Here is a 19897-nt window from a genome sequence, read left to right on the forward strand (position 1 = left end):
GGGAAGGGAGTCAGTCACTGAGATACCTGAGCCAAACCATGGCAGGAAGTGGGAACAGCAAGTTTACAAGCCCTGCAGTGTTCAGAAGGTGTTAAAAGCATTCAAGGAACACCTAGGGAGGCTCGACGGAGTGTGGTTCAAGTGGAGTGAGCATGGTCAGCAACCAGGTCATAGATGCAGCCAGAGGCCAAAATGTAGAAGGCTTTGAAGGTTGTGGCTTATATTCTACGTGAGATGAGAAGCCATCAGAAGCTTTTGAGCAGAGGACTGACTTGCTTATGCTTTAAACTAAAGGATCATTCTGGCTGCTTGAGGTGGGCAGAGGTAGGGAGAAGGGAAGGCCGGAGAAAGGGGGAAAATTATAAGCAAGGCCCTAGAGGCTGCATCTTAAGCTGGCTTAGGACAGGGCCCCCCCCGAGCCTCCAGGTCTGACTGCTGTGGGGTCGGTGCAGGGAGTTGGGGCGGGTGCATCAGTGGAATTAGTTTTGGGCAGTCCAAGTAGAGTATTGCTCTTGGTAGCACCTAAGAGGCCACATCATTTCCACAAAACATTTTTCACCACTAACAACACTGATGGTTTTCATTCAAGCATTTAACAGGCCTGATTTGTTTTAGTGTAGGTCTGTGCTGCGCAGAAGAAAGAGAATGGGATTTAGAGTCGGCAACTTCATCAACAACTCTGCCACTTACTAAGAAGTAAGCTATGTCACGCCTCAGAGGCTCAGTTTTGTTATCTGTACAATGGGACTACTAATAGTAACACTTCCACTAGTTACTGAGGAGGTAGAATAGTTAGTAAAATGCCATCTTACATCCCCTTACTGATGTAGCCTCTAAACAGCCTAGTAACTGAGATTCTTGCCGCAGGACCCCAAGAAGCCTGGAGAAAATTCAAAAGAAAGGTGGGCACAGAGAGGAAAACAATACTGTGAAAAAGCCCAAGTTCACCTTGGGGACTGCAGTTTCTCTGCTAAACTCAGCTAGCAGGCATTTCAGTACATCTCACATGTCTATCATCTCTAAATGAAATAGAGGCTGTTTAGTGTGGTTTCCAGTCCCCTATCCTTCTAATGATGCCAAACTGTCTTCCTAACATCAAAGGGACAAATCAACAATTGTATCTCAGCATCTCCTGCCTGAGTTCCAGGCCCATTCAGCCAACTTTCCTGGACATCTCCTCCTGAATGGTTCTCAAGCTTCTCAAATTCCTCATACACCTGAGTGAATTCATCATATTCCCCAAAATTCCCCAAGTCCCATCTTGATAAGGGGACACCATACCTACTCAAGCCAGAAACCCAGGTGTCATTCTCAATGGCTTCCTCCACTGTTCCCCAATATCCATCACTCATGAGCAAGTTCCTTGCAGACTCGCTCCCTAATATGTTTCTGCTTTATGTTCTTCTCTTCAACTCCAAGGTATTGATCATCAAGAGTTCTCATTTTTCACCTGGATTTTTACAACATCCTCTAAACAGTGTGCTGCTCTGCTTCCTAACTCACCTATTGTGAACCCATTCTCTACATTGCTAGCAAAGTGTTATTTTTGAAAAGACAAATTACATCCCATCATTTTCCTCTTGAAGCCATCCAAAGGCTTCCTATTGCTTTTAGGATAAAGTCCAAACTCCTTAGCATGGTGTACCTACCTTTCCGCGGTCATCTCCCTTCAGAGTCCTGACCTACACAGGCCTGCAGAACTAGGTGTGTGCATTTTTCCAACTCTGCAACTGCTGTGAACACCTTTGGTGGCCTCCAAGACTTGGTTCAGAGCAGCCTTCCCCTCCCTTTTCTTCAGTAGTCTGAGTTGCTGAATACCCTAGGGCTCAACTTTGCCACAGCACATATCTCACACTATGATGTTTTTATATGTGCTCCTTGAAGGAACAAGGAACACATCTCGGTATCCCCAGTGCCAGCACAGTGATTGGCACATGGGAGGTTCCTTGCCTGCTTAGAAGGGAGGGAGGTGTTCCAGCTGTCATTAATGAGCATCTACAATGTGATCTGCCTGGCTATTCATTTTCCCCAAGGAAGTCAGATCCAGTTAGTTCAGCATCACACGTAAAACTTCTTGGATTCTTTAGTTAATTTATTCTTATGTAATACCCAAAGGACTGAGAACTGGATTTAAAACTGATACAGCAGATTTGAATGCAAACTGGCATGCCCACAAGACAGAGATGTGGAAGGAACAGAGGAACGGCACTAAGCCAAGGTTAACTTAACCTTAACAGATAAAGCATCTTTTCAGAAAATCTGAAAAGAACTGTACGGGGATGCAGCTACTGCCTTTGGACCACAGCTCTCTGGAGACTGCTCTGCTATGTCTGATTTCAGAAACTTAGCATGTTGTTATTAAAAGTAAATAATCTCTAGCTAACCAAAAAGTCAGCTAGTTAAAGCTTAGAAAAGTTTCCTCCAACATAACCAAGAGGCAGAAAGTTTTTCCATGCGACCTCACTCATCAACAAACTAATAAATCAGCAAATTAAGGTCTCTTGGGCGCAAATTTCCAGATCAAGAAATATATTCCAAGAACCCTTATTTCTCCATTACTTGGTTTTCTTAAGCACTGTGATTATGGGGGTGGTAGAAACTGGGGGAGAGTAGAGGAAGGTGAGTGCTCAAGAGAATAGGAAAGATTTCCCTTTTTCTTTCCTTCTTCATCTTTATCCTTAAGTCAGTCTAGGGTAGTTCTGATAATCCTGCTTCCAAAAAGTACCTTAGTCAATTTTCCCAACTTTCACTATAATTATAAAGAGGAGGATACCAAAATGGTTCATATAATGTTAATAAGGTTTTATAAGGTTTTATTCCCCCTTCAACTTTCCTAAAATTTCTTCTCCTTTAAATTTCTTTTTTCTTTCTCTCTCTCTCTTTTTTTTTTTCTTGGTGAAATCTTGGCTCACTGCAACCTCTGCCTCCCAGGTTAAAGTGATTCTTGTGCTTCAGCCTCCTGAGTAGCTGGGATTACAGGTATGAGCCACCACAGCTGGCCCTAAAATTTCTTACTTTTATTTCAAAATGTGTACAGCATTATAATTGTTACTTACTAACAGAACTGTTATGCTTTTACACAGTAATAAACCTTTCTGAAGATGCATGATATGTCCACAGAACTTACCATAAATGACTGAAAGAAAAACATCTGGAAGAAACTGGATTTTGGGTTTATCATCATGCTGGAATTTAGGTGGACAACGTGATTTTAAAAACCACTAGACTCACCACCAATACTCCCCTTCTCAAACTATTCATCTATAGGTAAACTCGCTTCTCTCAAGATCATAGAAAAACAACAACAACAACAACAACAACAATTTAGGGTAGAAAGAAAGCTGTGGGGTCATCAGGCCTGGATACAAGCCAGCATCTCTGTCTGTCGGGATTCATCACTGATAGGCAATTCACTCTCTAACAAAGTATCTGATCCCTTTTTAAGTGGTTCTAGTTACCTGGAAATTTTCCCTCATGTTGATTGGAATTCTGCCAACAGGAATGCAGTGGAGGAAAATGGCTGAGAACACTGGCCCTGAGGGGGACAGACCTGGATTTCAGCCCAAGCTTTGCCACTTACTAGCTGGGACACCCTGGTCATTATCTCAACTCCCTTCTTGTTCTTCACCTGTGAAACAGGCACAATCATTGTGCTGTACCTCACTCATGCTAGTAAGGTTTAAAGAATGAATGTGTGCAGGGGGGTCAACTTATAGCAAATGGTTAATAAATGTGAACTGCTCTAATTACTGCCACACTACTGCTCTAGTTCCATTCATAGGGATCTAAGAGAACAAGGCTAGTCCTCTTCCAAATGGCCCACATTTTAATATATGGAAACAACATCATGTTTATATTTACTCCTTTCTTTTTTAAATTTATTTTAAGTTCCGGGGTACATGTGTAGGATGTGCAGGTTACATAGGTAAACGTGTGCCATGGTGGTTTGCTGCACCTATCAACCCATCACCTAGGTATTAAGCCTGGCATGCATTAGCTATTCTTCCTAATGCCCTCCCTGCTCCCCGATTCCTCTGCACTCCTTTCATTTTTAAAGTGAACTACTTCTTCCTTCAATAGTTTCTCAACTGGCCCATTTTCCAAGTCCCTTATTTCTCTGGCAGGTTTGCACTGTGGAAAGAGCATGGGTTTGGGGATGAGAAAGGTTCAAGTCTTAGTCTTAGCTTTGCTATCTTCTAGCTGTTGACCTGAGGCAAAAAACTCAGTTACATAATCCTTCATTTCCTCATCTAAAATAGGCATATTAATGACTTCTTCATGGTATTGTTTTAAGCATTAAAACACATATACCACATTTTACACAATGCCCAACACATGGTAAGTTGCTTACTCAATAAATATGAGTTCCATCTTCTCTTAACTTTTTCTGTACATATTCCAACTTGCCAGTGACTATCTTAAAATGCAGCTCCCAGAACTGAACTCATTTGTAAGGGATCTGAACAGCACAGAGTATATTTGGATAAATATTTTCTATGCCCTGGAATTGAATTTTTAGCAAAGCATCTCTGATCATGATTTTTTTCTTCTGTTATAACATCTCATTGCTGGTTCAAACTGTAGTCTACTCAAACGCTCAAGGCTAATTTGCACAACTGCTGTAAGGCACATTTCCTGAACATACTTGGGTAACTGGTTTTTTAGGACTGGCTCCCAGTGATCATGATTTCCTTTTCCAAGTTCTCACAGACCATCTGCTTAATGATCTCTTCTAGAATTCTGCCCAGGAGCAATGACAAATTCACTAGTTGCTAATTCCTGATCCAGGTTTGCCCCTGTTTCTAAAAAGTATAATATTTTATTTTTGCAATCTTTTTGTTTCTTCTCCATCCGTCATAATTTTGCAAAGATGACCAATCACTATTTTGCAATCATATTTTTCAGGAGCCCAGAAGCCGAGTGATTCAGGCCTGGACACACAGTAGTGAGGAATACCTTCCTTTTTCCTCTTGGTTTTGAACTTCTGTTTTTTAAAATCACATATGTTCTAGTGTTTCTAATTTGAAGATCAGTTCTCTACTTGAGAGGGAAAAAAAAAAAACAAGAGAGTTAGAAAAAAGGGATTGAGAGTTTCCCCTTGCCATGTGCCAACTCTGTCTTCCTTCACACCCCTTTCTCTCTCATCTTCAGCCTTTTCCATAAGCCCAATGCATTCAGGGTTTTAATTCTCTCAGTAATGGTTGTTCCTTTGCACTCATACTTGTTTTTAAGCTCTGCTTTCCATACTGTGTACTTTTCAAGGAGCATTTTATGAAAATCTGGGCAGCCACATGATTTTTCTTCATGATCTCACATTTTGGGGCCTGACTAGAATCAATTATGTTGTTTTCAAGTTCTCATCCTTTATTCCCTCTTTCAGTCTCTGGCCATGAGACCTCATCTTACTCTGTCATCATCCCTGGCCTCATCCAATAATCCAACTGAAGACCTGAATAGAACAAACAGGTTGAGTAAGAGGGAATGCCTTCTGCCTGATTGCTTTGAGCTGGGACATTGGTTTTCTTCAGCCAGGTCAGGCTCTTCTTGGGTCTCAAGCCTGCCAATGTGCAGACTGAAACTCACACCATCAGCTCTCCTGGTTCTCAGGTCTTCAGACTCAGACTGGAACCATATATTAGCATTCCTGGGTCTCTACTTTCCCAATTGCAGATCTTGGAACTTCTCAGCCTCCATAATCATGTGAGCCAATTCCTTAAATATTTCTTATATGTGTATGCATACATTAAGTATGTGTACATATACATAAACATATGTAATATGTGGAAGCACGCGCGCGCGCGCACGCGCACACACACACACACACATATATATCCTATTGGTTCTGTTTCACTGGAGAACCCTGACTAAAACAGCCATATTTCCCCAGGTATTAGCATTCTACCTCTAATGCCCCTCATCTCCATGGGGACTGCCTGCTGACTTTAGGACTGCAGAGGCTGTAAAAGGTCTTGAGTCACCTGCAAGGTTTCCTGAGTCTACATCCATGTGCCTTGCCTCCTGCTCAAGACCCACTGGGTCTCTTCCAGCAGGCCCAGGTCTTGACACGCAATTCTCTCCTGCCATAGCCCAAAACAGAACTTTAGGGTAGAGGATGTAGACTACCAAGGGACCTTGAGCAAATTATTTTCCTCCTCTCAACCTTCTTCTTTTTAAATCGTTGAAGTGAGAATAATAAAAACACCTTTCAGGGTGATTATAAGGTTCAGATGCGACAACAGATGCATGAATATTCTCTAACCCATGAAATGTTGTACAAATACTTGAAAACTGTGGAAACAAACTTAGAAATGTCAAGTGGAAAAACAAAGAGAAATATTTCTTGTTCTCCCAACATTGATATCTCTCTGTCAGGCTAGGGGAGTCTCCAGTGTGTGGTACAGAGATTTTTCTCTTGAGGTCCTGGAAGGCACGGGCATTCCTAACCCCAAAAGACATGCTTCAGGACAGAGCAAAATGAAACCAGCTGATAAAGATAAGGTACCAAGTCACCTGAAGATGGTGGAGACAAAATCAAGTGGTATTCTTAAGGAAAACCTCTGGGAAAGTAAGAAGCACAATACGACACATGCAGAAGACAGAAAACAGAACCAACCTGCTGCTCAAGACCAGATGAATGAGGCCCAACTGTGAAGGCATAGTCCTGGAAAATCTAGCATGACTCCTGCTCTCAGGAACAAGGATTCCCTAAGTGTCCCAGCCTGTGTGATTCTGGGGGCCCCAATGTATTATCCTTAGAGGGACTGGGAAAAATATCAGAAGGGGTGGTGGGTTGATGAGAGCCTCCAAATGCTTTGCTGATAGAACACCACCAGGCACTAAGGAAGGAATGCACCCCTTACTCCTATCCCCAGCATGCTGCCTGAATACTGGTGTGTCTTTCTTTTTCTCTTCTCAACCAGCCCTGCAGCATGAACACAGTTTCACAGTCCTGTCGCAGCTGTTACTCTTTCTTTTCCTCATCTATCTTATTTATTTTTTAATTTAATCTTCAGATAACATTGTCTCCCATCTTGATCACTGTTCTCTCTTATGACTGCTTTGGTCTGATTATCATTTTCCCCCCACTGTATATACACAGCTTGTTATCACATCAGCTGGTTTGCTTTTATTTGAAGTTATTATAATTTCCATCTTCTTCATTCCTCATTTTAGCCATTCTCAATTTGATGACTACCTTCCTCAGGGCTATCTGGCAAAAAAGAAGTGTTAATAAACTCATGAAATGATGCCCAAAATCCCTCATGGAACTGGTCTCCTTACTTCACAGCCTGACTTCCACAGACACCTGAAGTGTGGGACCACACTGCCCAGTCACCCCTTGTCACCATGACTGGGATGTATCTCACAGGTCTGCCTTATCACAGCATAGTCTGGAAGGAAGCCTGGGATTCCAGGGCTGGGAAAGACCTCGAGAGACAGTCAAGCTCATCTCTCTAACTGCAGGCAGAGAAGAGCAAATATAAGAGCTGATTTCTAAGGTTTCTTCAAGGAATAAAATTACACAAATGTCTAACTTATTGTTACAAAGATCTACTGTGTACCTAGAGTAACGAATAAGCAACCAATTGAGTTTTAAGAGCTAGCAAGAGCCAGACAAATGCATATTTATCTTTTGAAAGTCTAGCTAAGGCACCCTCATGGCCTATCTCAGCAGTTAATTTATGTTTTAATTTCACAGCTGTTAACAAGTTTTTTTCTTATGTCCCACTAAAACCTCCCCTGCTTTATTTGAATCAACCACAAACCATCACATAGCACTTTCTAAATGCCAAGTACTGGGATAAATTAATTTCTTCTTGTTCAGTTCTTGACAGGCAGGCAAAAAAATAAAAAAGCTAGTGTCCTTCACAAAACCACTACACAAAAATCCTTTCATATATTTCAAGGCTTTAATTTCTCTCCAACACTCATAAATTTCTCCAAAATAACTGTCACCTGCTGTTGGCTGTCAAAAACCAAATCTGTTTACACAGGGTGCCAATTATTTCTTCTGTGTGTCTATGTTATCTGAGTTCATACATGTAGCTTGTTCACATTTGGGGGGTTTAAACCATCCATCCCACATTTTTCAGGACCCTCAGACTTCCTGAAGATTCTTGCTCAGAGACACAACTTCCCTCCCCGAGCCAGAAAGCAGAGAGAAAAAGAACACACCACAAATATTAGGAGCACTACTCTGACTGGTATATGCTGGAGGAGCATTGTCTAGAAAATTACACCTTCCTCTTCTCTTGTCTCAAGTTTATCCTCTTGCTTTCAAGCCAGCAAATACTTTCCTTCAAGTGTTATATGCAGAGAGGCATTAGGCAAAAGTCTTCACAGTGCAAAATAATCATCAACAAAGCTTCATACCCCTTCTTGTCCACTTCCCATTATACATTAAGATGCCTGTGATTTTGTGGAATAGAAGACCTGACAGAACAGAGCCAAAGGCTCAGTTGAGGTTGCAGCTCGTCTGCTTTCTCAAAACAAGTTAATACTCTGAGCCTTAGTTTTCTTAAGTGCAAAATGGGATAAGAAGAGGTTCACAGAACTTTTAAAAGAATCAAATGAAATGACTTACATGTAGGGTCTGCCGCATAGTAGTTGCTCAAAAAAAATCTTTACTAAATTGAAGTGATCAAAGAAGAATATTTGCTAATCTATTGTGTGTTTACCATCTGTCAGGCACTGCTTAAGGTAAAAACTCATCTAATCCTCACAACAACCATATAAAGTGAATACAGTTACTATCTCCATTTTACAGATGAAGAAACAGAGAGGTAACCCCTGTGCATTTTCTTAAGGTCACACAGCCAGTAGTATCTGTATTAATTTCTTAGGGCTGCTGTAACAAATTACGACAAATTGAATAGCTTAAAACAACAGAAATTTCATCTCTCACAGTTCAGGAGGCCAGAAGTCAAAAATCAAGGCTGATTCCTTCTAGAGGCTCTCAGGGAGAATCTGTTCCACATCTCTCCTAGCTTCTGGCTGCTGCCAACAATCCTTGGCATTTTTAGCTTTGCAGCGGTGTCACTCTAGTCTACTCCCTCTGCCTTCCCACGGCATTCTTCCCTGTGTCTCCTCTGTGCCTGTGTCCAAATTTCCCTCTTCTTTTAAGGACCCTGGTCATTGGATTTAGGGTCCACCCTAACCTAGTATGACCTCACCTTACTTACATCTGCAAAGTCCCTATATTCAAATAACATCCACATTCACAGGTACCAGGGGTGAGAAATATATCCTAACATATCTTTCTAAGGGACATATTTCAACTCACTAGAGTATCTGAGTTAGAATTGGAACCCTAGCAATCTTCACTAAGTTCTGAAAACTTCTGTACCATCTGCCTGATTAATCATCAAATATCATTTGAATATTGAACGTCATTCATTACCTATATTGCTATTGTTTTCTCTATACCTGGTCTAGAAATTAGTCCCATGCTACATTTATGCCACCTGGAAACCCTGGCTCTCTTTATTCCTCTTATTTTTCCAAGTCCTTGATGTCTTCATAGATGTCTCTGTGGTCACCAACAAATTCATTCTCATCTTGGTAAGATTTTCAGGGGACACGCTGGATTTCTTTATCATCCCCGACTGATTGTCCACTTTCCATCTATGTTTCTTCAAATAAACCAATCCAGGGATATGATACACATCATAAGCACATCTTGTCTTTCCAAGGCAGCTGAGTTCCCACTTGAGCTTCTGAGGATTCCCACCATAACTCCCTCTGTACCTGACTCTAACTCCATACCCCTCATGCCACCTGCTCAGCCTTGAGGAGTCCCATATGCCATGACGGGAAACGAAGAAAGAGCATCCACCTCCTTCCCCAAGCTTCCCAGGGGTGGGAGCATGCCTGGCTGGCAGGTCCAGATACTTTTCTTTTCTAATATTGTTATTTTTCCAGTTGCTCTAACCTGCCTACCTCATGCTCTGAATCAGAACTCATCTGAAGGCACTTCCTCCCAGGACTTGAAGATAAGACAACAAGCCACTGCTGGGGGCTTGTGTGTACTCCAGGGCTCAGCATTTCTAAATCTCACCTGGCCCACCCTCAGGGCAATGTCCAAGCCATTCTGATTTGGCCTGGGACAACTCACTCTTGATCACAGTCTAGTGTCTTTTTCTTTTTTGTGTGTTTTTAAAAATTATTTTATTATTTTAGATTCAGGGGGGTACATCTGTAGGTTTGTTACATGGATATATTGCGTAAGGCTGGAGTTTGGGCTTCTATTGAACCCATCACCCAAACAGTGCACACAGTACCAATGGGAACTTTTTCAGTCCCTGTCCCCCTTTCTCCCTCTTCCCTTTTGGAGTCCCCAGTGTCTGTTGTTTCCATCTTTACGACCACGTGTAAACATTGTTTAGCTCCCATTATAAGCAGGAACATGCAGTTTTTGGTTTTGGGTGTCTGTTTTAATTCCCTCAGGATAATGGCCTGCGGCTGCACCCATGTCGCTGCTTTTTAAAGGACTGTGTATCTTTACTTCCAGGCTGCTAGGTGACCTTAAAACAAAGTGGGGAAAAAAAATGAACCCATTCATCTTTGACCTCATTTTGATTTCCAATTACTTTTTAATTTTTATTTATTTATTTTTTTGAGATGGTGTCTCACTCCGTCGCCAGACTGGAGTGCAGTGGCATGATCTCGGCTCACTGTAACCTCCACCTCCCTGGTTCAAGCGATTCTCCTGCCTCAGCCTCCTGAGTAGCTGGGACTACAGGCGCGCCACCATGCTTAGCTAATTTTTGTATTTTTAGTAGAGACGGGGTTTCACCATGTTGGCCAGGATGGTCTTGATCTCTTGACCTCACAATCCGCCCGCCTCGGCCTCCCAAAGTGCTTGGATTACAGGTGTGAGCCACTGCACCGGGCTCCAGTTACTTTTTTAAAGTCTTGTATCTTTCTTTCGGAAATGTGGGGAGGGCGTGGTTGGAAGGCAGCATGTAAGGACCCTTCCTCTTCTCTTTTCTCAAGTTATCCTTTTGCTTTCAAGCCAGCAAATACTTTCCTTCAAGTGTTATATGCCGAGAGGCATTAGGCAAAAGTCTTCCCAGTGCAAAATAATCATCAACAAAGGTTTGTACCCTTCTTTGTCCACTCCTTGTCCACAAAGGGTGGAGAAATGTGAGCAGAAGCCTGTGAAGGAGGCAAGTCCTTGCTTGAGAATTCCCGTTATTTTCATATGCTGTATGCCAGAAGTTCTTTTCTCATTGTCTCCCCACCACCCAAAAGCAGGTGTCGGGGTGGTCCAGCATGACCTCTGTTTTAAGAAATGCACATTCTTACTCTGTACCCCCTCCCTTGGCCCCATATTGGCTTCTCCAAGATACAGAGCTGAGTCTGCTTCAGAGTCTACCCTGAGGAGCTCAGGGGGTACTGACAGGGTATGGCAAGTGTGGACAGAGGAATGGAGCCAGTGAAACGCAGAGGAGGATGCAGCCAGCTGCCTGTGGGAACTGGGAAGGCACACAGGGAGCTACCGCCTGAGCTGTGACTCGAAGACAACGTGGGAGGTGGCAGGATTGTGGGGTGGGTGGGGAATGTGCCAGTCAGGGTCCTGGCAGGAAACAGATAATGTGTGACTAGGCTGAAGAGAGTTTAATACAGGACTCTTCACAAAGGTGAGGACAGTGCAGTGTCCCTGGGAGCCCTCAGTACCCCAAGTCCAGAGAGGCAGGGCAGGGAGCAGTTTCCAGAGCCAAGAGAGGAAGACTGTGTGCCATCTGGCAGGAGCTCTCAGGACAGGTCTACACAAACCAGCCTCCCTGGGCACTGAGGACAGTGGGGAGGGCTGCCGAGCAGATCTAGGACAATGGAAATCTATCCATCGCAGAGACAGAAGAGCAGGGAAAGCCCTTGCGATGGAAACTGCATGTGGAAAGGCATGAGGTCATGAGGTGGCACAGTTTGCCTGGGCACAGGGATTGCAAGACATACAGAAGGACTGGTGGGAGATGGGGACAGAGGGAGGTCAGGGTCAACTGTGGAGAGCCCAGCTACAGAGCTCAGACTTCACCCTGTGGGCTCAGGGCAAGGATGGGAGTCTAAGCAGGGGGATCACATGGCTGGTAGTCACGGTGGTGTGGAGGATGGATTGGAGGAGGGCAGGAGCAGAAGGAAGGCCACCAAGAGCCTACTGCAATACAGAGTGCTTGGGGGAATCAACAGAATCTGGACCTGGGGCTTGCAGTCGGAAGAACTGGACTCAAATCCCCACTCTGCTGCTTACATTTGTGAGCTACTGGGTGAGTCTTTCAATGCTCAAGGTTTAGTTTTCTCATCTACAAACAGGGGAGCTGTTGTGAGAATTACAGTTCGGTAAATAAGTGCAAGGCACCTGGGCTCAGGGCCGTGAATGACACACCTGGAGTGATGCACAGCACAGTCTGTGCAGCCAGACAAACCAACCCTGAGTCCAGGCAAGAAACACTGGAGGCCTAACAAAGGCAGAGGCAGCCACCATGGTGAGAGCAGGTGGACACAACAGTAGTTTCTCTGGGTGTGATCATGAGAGGGAAGGAGACGATTCTGAGCTATGTAACTTGGCGGATAGACTAAACATTAATGGGGTCAAGGGCCACAGAAGGACAAAAGAACTAAGGGACAGGGAAGGAAGAGGAGTGTGTGGCTCTGGACAGGTCAGTTTTTGAGAAGGCAAAAGTGGATGGAATTGCCTAAGAGGCAGTTGGAAATAAGGGATGGAGGGGATGGAGTGTGGGGACCGAGGAGCATGGACTTGGGAGTCACTGAGTTTTGGGGGGTGGTTGAAGCCACGGGAAATACGAGATCCCCTGAGGAGCAAGAAGAAGAAGAAGAAAAGTGATTCATTGAGAGAATCCCATTAACAGTACCCATTTAAATGGAGGGCATAATAGGAAGAGTCAGAAAAAAAAAATACTGAGCAGAAAAAGACCAAGAGATCTGAGGAGGAACAAGAGAAAACCATCGTGGAAGCTGAGGGAAGAGAGAGTCTCCAGAAGGATGGAAAGACCCACAGCATTGAGTGCTTCACAGAGACTGAATAAGATGCAGACAGAAAGCAAGCCAGGGATTCTGCAACCAAGACATCCCTGATGGCCTTAGCAAGAGCAGTCTCAGTAGAGTAGCTCAGGAAGCCCAATTAAAATGAGCTGAAAAGTGAATGGGAGTTTTGGAAATATAGATAGTGAATGCGGTTTCTCCAAAGAGTCTGGCAGTGGAAGGGCAAGACAGGATGATGGGTTTGAGGGGCATCTTTTATTTTTAGGATGGCAAAACCTAATCCTATTTGTAGGCTGGAAAATAAGGGACAAACCAGAAATAGCCTCTAGGGAAAACGATGGCTCAAGACATAGAGACAGCAGAAGGCAGGGTGCAAGTAGAGGAGCTCGCCTGGGGTCCGAGAAGGCACCCACTATGAACCTGCCACTAAGGTGGGGGCCAGTCCTACTCCTGGCTTGTATCCCTCTCCCTTTCTTAGGCGGAATTTGGTGGCCTTTCTGAAGTAGCTAAGCCTTTCCCTGCGAGAGAGCTAACGCCATTTTGATGTGGAAGTAGGAGTGGGGCTGGTTAAGGCAAGAGGTCAGTTTAACTTTTAGTAAAGTATCCTGATAAAAAGCAAGGGTTGTTGTAACTGCCCCAGACCTGCATTTCACCCACCTGCTACTGACTTCCCTTTCTCATAGGAAGGAACCGAAATGTGACATGGATCAAAAGGACAGTACATGAAATCAAAATTATGTTACTCTTATTTTCTTAGAGAGGAGATTCATATGAATTCCTCCTGCCTCTCAGGACCTGAGTGATGGGGCTCATGTAGATATACGAGGGCTGGAAGGATGGGGAGGCCTGGCCAGGGATACTACATGCTCTCTTGGGATCTGTTTATGAGTCTTGCAGTCTCTCTTTTACATTTAGCTTGTCAAATTCCCCTTCATCAGCTGAGGCGTTTGACAGGCTAAATTGTTTCCTTTGGGCTTTGTCCTTCTCATGAGTGAACAAAGGCAATCAGGAGAAATTTAGGTTTAACTCTTTTACTAAGAAAATTCTTCTTACATACACATACGAAAAAATTTGGTGTGTGTATGTGCACGTGTGTATACGCATGTGTATATACATATATATCTCTCTCTATTTTTAACAGTGTTGGAGTCTGAGGACACACCACTGGCCTAGAGCCTGGATGGCTGCTCCGACTCTGCAAGGAAATGCGCCTGCACTATCTCACCTCCCCCAGCAGTCAGGACCATCTCCAACAATTAATTATGTGCTGACGGGAGACACTGAGCAACAATGAGCTCATGTGCAGATCTCATCTGTCAGGGGCTGCCATTCGGAGGTTCTTCTTGCTCACCCCCTCCAAAAAACCTTTATTGGAGCAATTAATAAAAACAAGATGAACACATTTACCCTTTATGATGGCTTCATTTCTCCCACCCAACCCCTGATCATTATGAATTATCAGTAAAAACTGCAACAAGTGAGACAAGAGATGAGGTCAAAGACCAAGATAATCCACAAAAAAACATAATCAGACTTAAAGCAAAGAGCTAACTGCACAGCAGTAGCTGGACAGGACTGGCATCCTCGGCCAACCGGAGGAAGGAGGGTGTGCATTTTCAAAGGCAGCCTTGCTTAGTGGTTAAACCCACAACATCAAGAGGTGCTGGGCTCCCTTCCTGAGCAAAGCGGAACAAGGTCACTTGACTTCTTGTTTCTCAGTGTTCTTAACTGTGATGCTGTCTTTTTAGTATTATTTGTGTGCTGCTTATTATCTTCTATTAGAATATATGTTCTGATGTTCTAATGTTAACATTTTTGTCACTGTTCCCAAATACCTTCACATATGGGCTCTGTTCAGTGCTCAACACATGTCTATAGGTGGGTTGGTTCATTCATTCATTCATTCACTCACTCAGTCCCAGATAAAAGTCTACAGAATGAGTGTAATTAATTTCTGGGAATTGTGCAAAAGTTTAAGAAGTCAATTACATTGAATATATATGTATTGAGCCCTATTGTGTGTGAGACAAGCGGTTAAGGAGACCCAAAGATAGATAAGATATAGTTCCTACTAAAAACTGTGACAGATAAACTACAATAAAAGGATAAACTTAAGGTCTGTATAACACCTTAGGGTCCAAAGGACAAACCTTAATTAGATCCCCACTGTGGGGGTAGGGATGAAATCAGGAAAGAATTCCTGGTGGATGTGTTATTTAAAATAAATGTTGAAAGATTAATAAGAATTTGACAGGCAGAAATGTTAAGCCAAATACAGAGGACTCCTCAGTTAATCATGCTTTGATCATGGCGACTGCCAGCAACAGGGAAAAGCTGTAACTCCTCAAGAGCCAGGTCTCAGGGTCTCCTGATAAATGATGTGGAAACTTGCAGACAACCCAGCTTTTTCCACTCCATCTTTCCCAAATTCTGTGCTTAACCTTCTGGACCTCGCAGTCATCCTCACCTCTCCAGTCTGAGGTCTGCCACCAGACAGGAAGCCGAGGCTCACAGTCTGATTGTGCTCTCAGAGGTGTGACACCACCATCCTTCCTCCCAACTGTGCCAGGACACAAGATGGAAGCCACAGAAAGCTTACAGAGGACAGGGCACTGTAGCAGTGTCTAGACAGGTGTTTAGTGCAAAACACTCAAGCTGTGGAGTAAGCTACAACACTGTCCTACTACAACCCCAGAGGTTATCTCTTAATATTAAAGGTTTTGTCAGGCAGGGGCTACAGCTCCAAATCAAGACCAATCTTTATTTACCTTTGGGGTTAGGGTTGGTCACACAATGGTCCTTTACCCTGGGCCATCACATGGTCCTTACAAGTCAGTGTAAAACCCAGGCCCTAGGCCAACATTCCCATCATCCATGTGATTCCAAGGACATTGAGGGTAACATAAAGGCCCCTCCTATGTGAATCCTCTTCCCTTTAATAATGTGAAACTCACCAACATGAGATTGGTTTGTATTGAATAATAAGACTCCTCTAACAAAATGCAAATGCCTTTTGGGCTGGTAAATAAAAATTTTTAAGCATTCCAACATTAAATCATTAATAAAGTTAATGAAAAATAAAGTTTGTTTTTTCTCCTCCTACTCTTACTTGAGCAGTAGAAGAGCCAATGATAAACCTTCCCAGTTTTAGATGCAAATATTCAAAGATGATGTACAACACTTATTGGCAAAAAAGGAGTCTTACCTTGGAATTCATAAACATGCAGGAGTCTGGGGTCCATGAATTCTCCTAAAATTCAAAACTTTGCCAGAATGATTTTTTTTTCTATGGAGAAAATAGTTTTCAGCAGATTCCCAAAGGTATTTGTATCCCAGAAAAGGTCAAGACCATCTGATGGACTTCCAGGCCAGTGCCGATTTGGTAGCAAGGAGAGAAGTCAAGGACAGAAGTGTTTGTTTTATTTTGCACTCACTTTCCCTTCTGAGATTCTTCAATGCTTTGCACAAATTCTAAATGGATTCCCTTTACACATTTAAGAAGAATAAAATGAAGCACAGAGTAATGAAATTTGACACCAGACAATCATTTTGTAGTAGAACTGTGACCAGCCTGTTTCCCTGCTCCCCTGTTACTTTCCCCACAGGGTAATTCCCTCCCTGGTAGACAGTATTTAATTTTGTGAAGTTTTCTAAAGGTGGCCTAATTTAATTTTCTATCATTAGTGTAAAAGATGCCCTCTAGGGCCAGGCCCAGAGAGGCGGATCTAGAAGTTTAATTTTGATTGCTCTGGTAGCTATTTTCAGTTTCCTGCTGTGCAGGTCTATGGGCTCTCTCATGAGCTCCCTGCCCTGGGGGTTGTGATAACCCTTCCCAGTTTTAGATACAAAAGGGCTGTGCAAGGGTAGAAGACAAGGCCACCAAAAGGATAAACCAGCTTAGTAGCCTTTTTGAGATGAACATTTTAGTGCAGCAAACAAGCAAATCAAGGCTGCCCCAGCTTTGTCATGCAGTATGTATTTATTGAGCACCTACTATACACTAAGAATCCCTGTACGCACTTGGGATGCAACAGTAAAACATGCATGGTCCCCACCTTCATGGAGTTCATGCTAAGAGTAACCATGACACAAATTTCCATTTTTCAGGATGACTGGATTTAAAATCAAGTAGGAGGCCAACAGAGGCAGAAAGCCCTCAGAAAGGGCAAAGGTAAAAGCACTGAAGCTTCAACCTGAGATCACTGGGGCCTCCTCTCCCTTCCTCATTTACTCTATATTCAGACACCACTAGTCTGAATGGTCCATGCTTAAAACAGCCCACAGGTTAACTTCTTTCTTTGCATTTCTGCTGCTGTCACCCAGTTTGGCCAGACCCAGATACTCTTCCCATTACACTCAGATCCCCAAGCAATCTCTCTTCAGTGCATCTCAATGACAGGAGTTTCTTTCCATTTGGGATGAGTTGCATTCCAAGCCAGACTGGTTTTCCTAAACTATCACTTTCACTTTGGAACTTTCAGAGCCAAAGCCATCATGGGAAGACTGCAAGTACAGATGTGGGAGGAAGCTCTTGATATATTACTGAGAGAAAAACAGGATAATTTAGAACTAAATGCAGAATATTAGAGTTTGGAAGAATATCTGAGTGTCAATATATTTGCATATGGAGCAGTACTAGGAGGAATAGGTGTTGAAGAAAGAAAACGGACACTTTCTTTTATAAAACTCTTCACAACTTTATTTTTAGTAACAGTTACGTATTATTTGGTCATTTTAAAACTTACACTTCATCTTCCCCTGAACATTTATCTAAAAACCATCATGGAAAGTCTAATAGAAGTCACAGTGAGATCCTTGAGGACATGGGGGACACCCTGTTTGTTTTTGCATTCCAAGCGCTTTCTACATAGAGGCATGCAATGACTTTTGAAATGAAAGGGTGAAAGAAAGAAGGAGAGAGAAAAAGAAAGGTCTTGGACACATATGCTAATATGTACATATGACTTGGAGCCACCATACCTCCAATGATTTATAAGTCATCAATCCCTTGCTGGAGACTCATCATCCATTGTAGGTATTTACTGAGACTCACTAAGCACAAGGGACTTTTTGCACCTTATAAGGAGGGATAAACACTACAATCCAGAATTTTCCCTTCAGGAAAGGTAAAGAATATATATAAATATGTAGGGTTGAAAGCAAACAAAAGAGAAGGAAGCAAAAAACAGAAATAGGAGAAATGAGAAGTGGTAGATGATACTGCAGGGCAATGCAGAAGAACAGAAGAATGTACTGGTGTGTTTGGAGGTGTGGGTCATGCAGGGGTAAACGTGGAGGGAGCCATTTCTGTGAAGTAAGTGGTGGAAAGCAACACCAGGCCACGAGGACCTGCAAGATGGTGGCCCTGACAAAGACATACCCAGGGCTTTGGAAGAAAGGGAGGGTTAACAGAAGACGGGCTCTTGGGTGGGGTTAGCAGGGTTAAAAAAAGGATAGGAGAGAGCTGAACATATTTGTAGGGAGAAAGAGGGTGTCCAGGAAGACAGAGAGACAGAGCATAGTTCACAGCTCAAGGTGCTGAAGAAACAAGTGAAGATGGGTCCAGAAGAGAGAGAGAGAGAGGCAGTGAACAGAAAGACAGTTGGGAGTGACACTAAGAGATTCTAAGGGAGGAGAGGACAGCTGAGGAATCTCAGAGAGGTGTGGGGGGTCACCTATGGAAAGTGAGGGTATACAGGGTTGACAGGTAGAAGGTAAGAAGGGCATTATGATGGGTATTATCATCTACCAGGGTGAATAAGGGATTGCTAAGTAGCCCTGGGAACTAACAGAAGCCAGACAGCATGAATGGTATTTCCTTCTCCTTCTTAGTTCATAAGATTCTCCATGCATAAAATTGGTAATTCCTACTCATGCATATGTATGAAAAGGCACTAGCAATGAAAGGTTTTGAAGCTAGAGGAAATAAAAACATCAACTCTACATGAAACATGACTCATGACTAGAGTGATGGACACTCATATCCGCCAGATTGGGTGACCCAGAAATGATATGAGAAGTTAGAAAGAAATCTATAGGCTGCGCTGCCTCTGCATTTCTGATGATCAGTCTTCTCAGTTTAGCAGAGGCTGCTCAAAAACCTTAGGCAGTGGGAAGCTGAAGGAAGAGAAAACACTCATCCTTACAGAAACAGTACAGGAAGGGCAGATGTCACCCCATCACTTATAAACCACACAGAGAGCAAAAGAGACATGTATGTATCATAAGCAAAGAACAGGGTACACCTCCTTCTCTGATTTTTTTTATGACCCTTTGTGCCTTGGAGGCCTTCCAGAGTCTAACGGGAATGGAGAAAAGGGAATGCATTCCAGGATTTGAGTTGGAGCTTGGGGCATATGTGGAAGAAGGGAAGATATAGAGTCATCTCTGTCTGGGAGGTCTCTGATTTTGGAGGGACAGCATGGACTTTGGAGAGGTATCTTTAAGACTCCTTAAATCTTGGGAGTGCTTTTTGGCTCCACAAAACAATACAGTGACTAAATTATTATAGCATTTCCCTTATCTCATAATTATGATTCTACTTATGTATCCCAGGTCAGGATTGTATATAAGCACATTTTGAAGAAATAATAATGCTTAAAATTACACGCACTTTAAAAACCTTCCATCTTTATCCCCATAGGACCTTTTCATCATTCCTTCATAAGGGTATTACTAGCTCCTCTTTTTAAAATATATATTTATTTGATCTCACTGTTAAGTTGTAATTCATCATACCATGGTTCTCCTTTCTTTCACTACCAAGTAACTAAACAGATGTCCCCACCTCTCTACTGAAACTGCTCTGCAGGAGTCACCACCTCTTCCATCTGATAAATGCAAGTCTTTCTTCTGTCTGTACTCTGAACTACTCATTCTCCTGTAAGGATGGATG

At 43.1% G+C, this 19897-nt stretch overlaps 1 protein-coding gene across 8 annotated transcripts in view; it reads right to left on the reverse strand.

Annotated features, from left to right (window-relative positions):
• C1H1orf226 (chromosome 1 C1orf226 homolog) overlaps positions 1 to 19897 on the reverse strand; it is a 320202-nt gene that overhangs the window by 55736 nt on the left and 244569 nt on the right. The gene's annotated exons all lie outside the window — the stretch shown is intronic.

The sequence above is a fragment of the Macaca nemestrina genome, chromosome 1 (genome assembly GCF_043159975.1).
Source record: "Macaca nemestrina isolate mMacNem1 chromosome 1, mMacNem.hap1, whole genome shotgun sequence".
Classification (NCBI taxonomy): domain Eukaryota; kingdom Metazoa; phylum Chordata; class Mammalia; order Primates; family Cercopithecidae; genus Macaca; species Macaca nemestrina.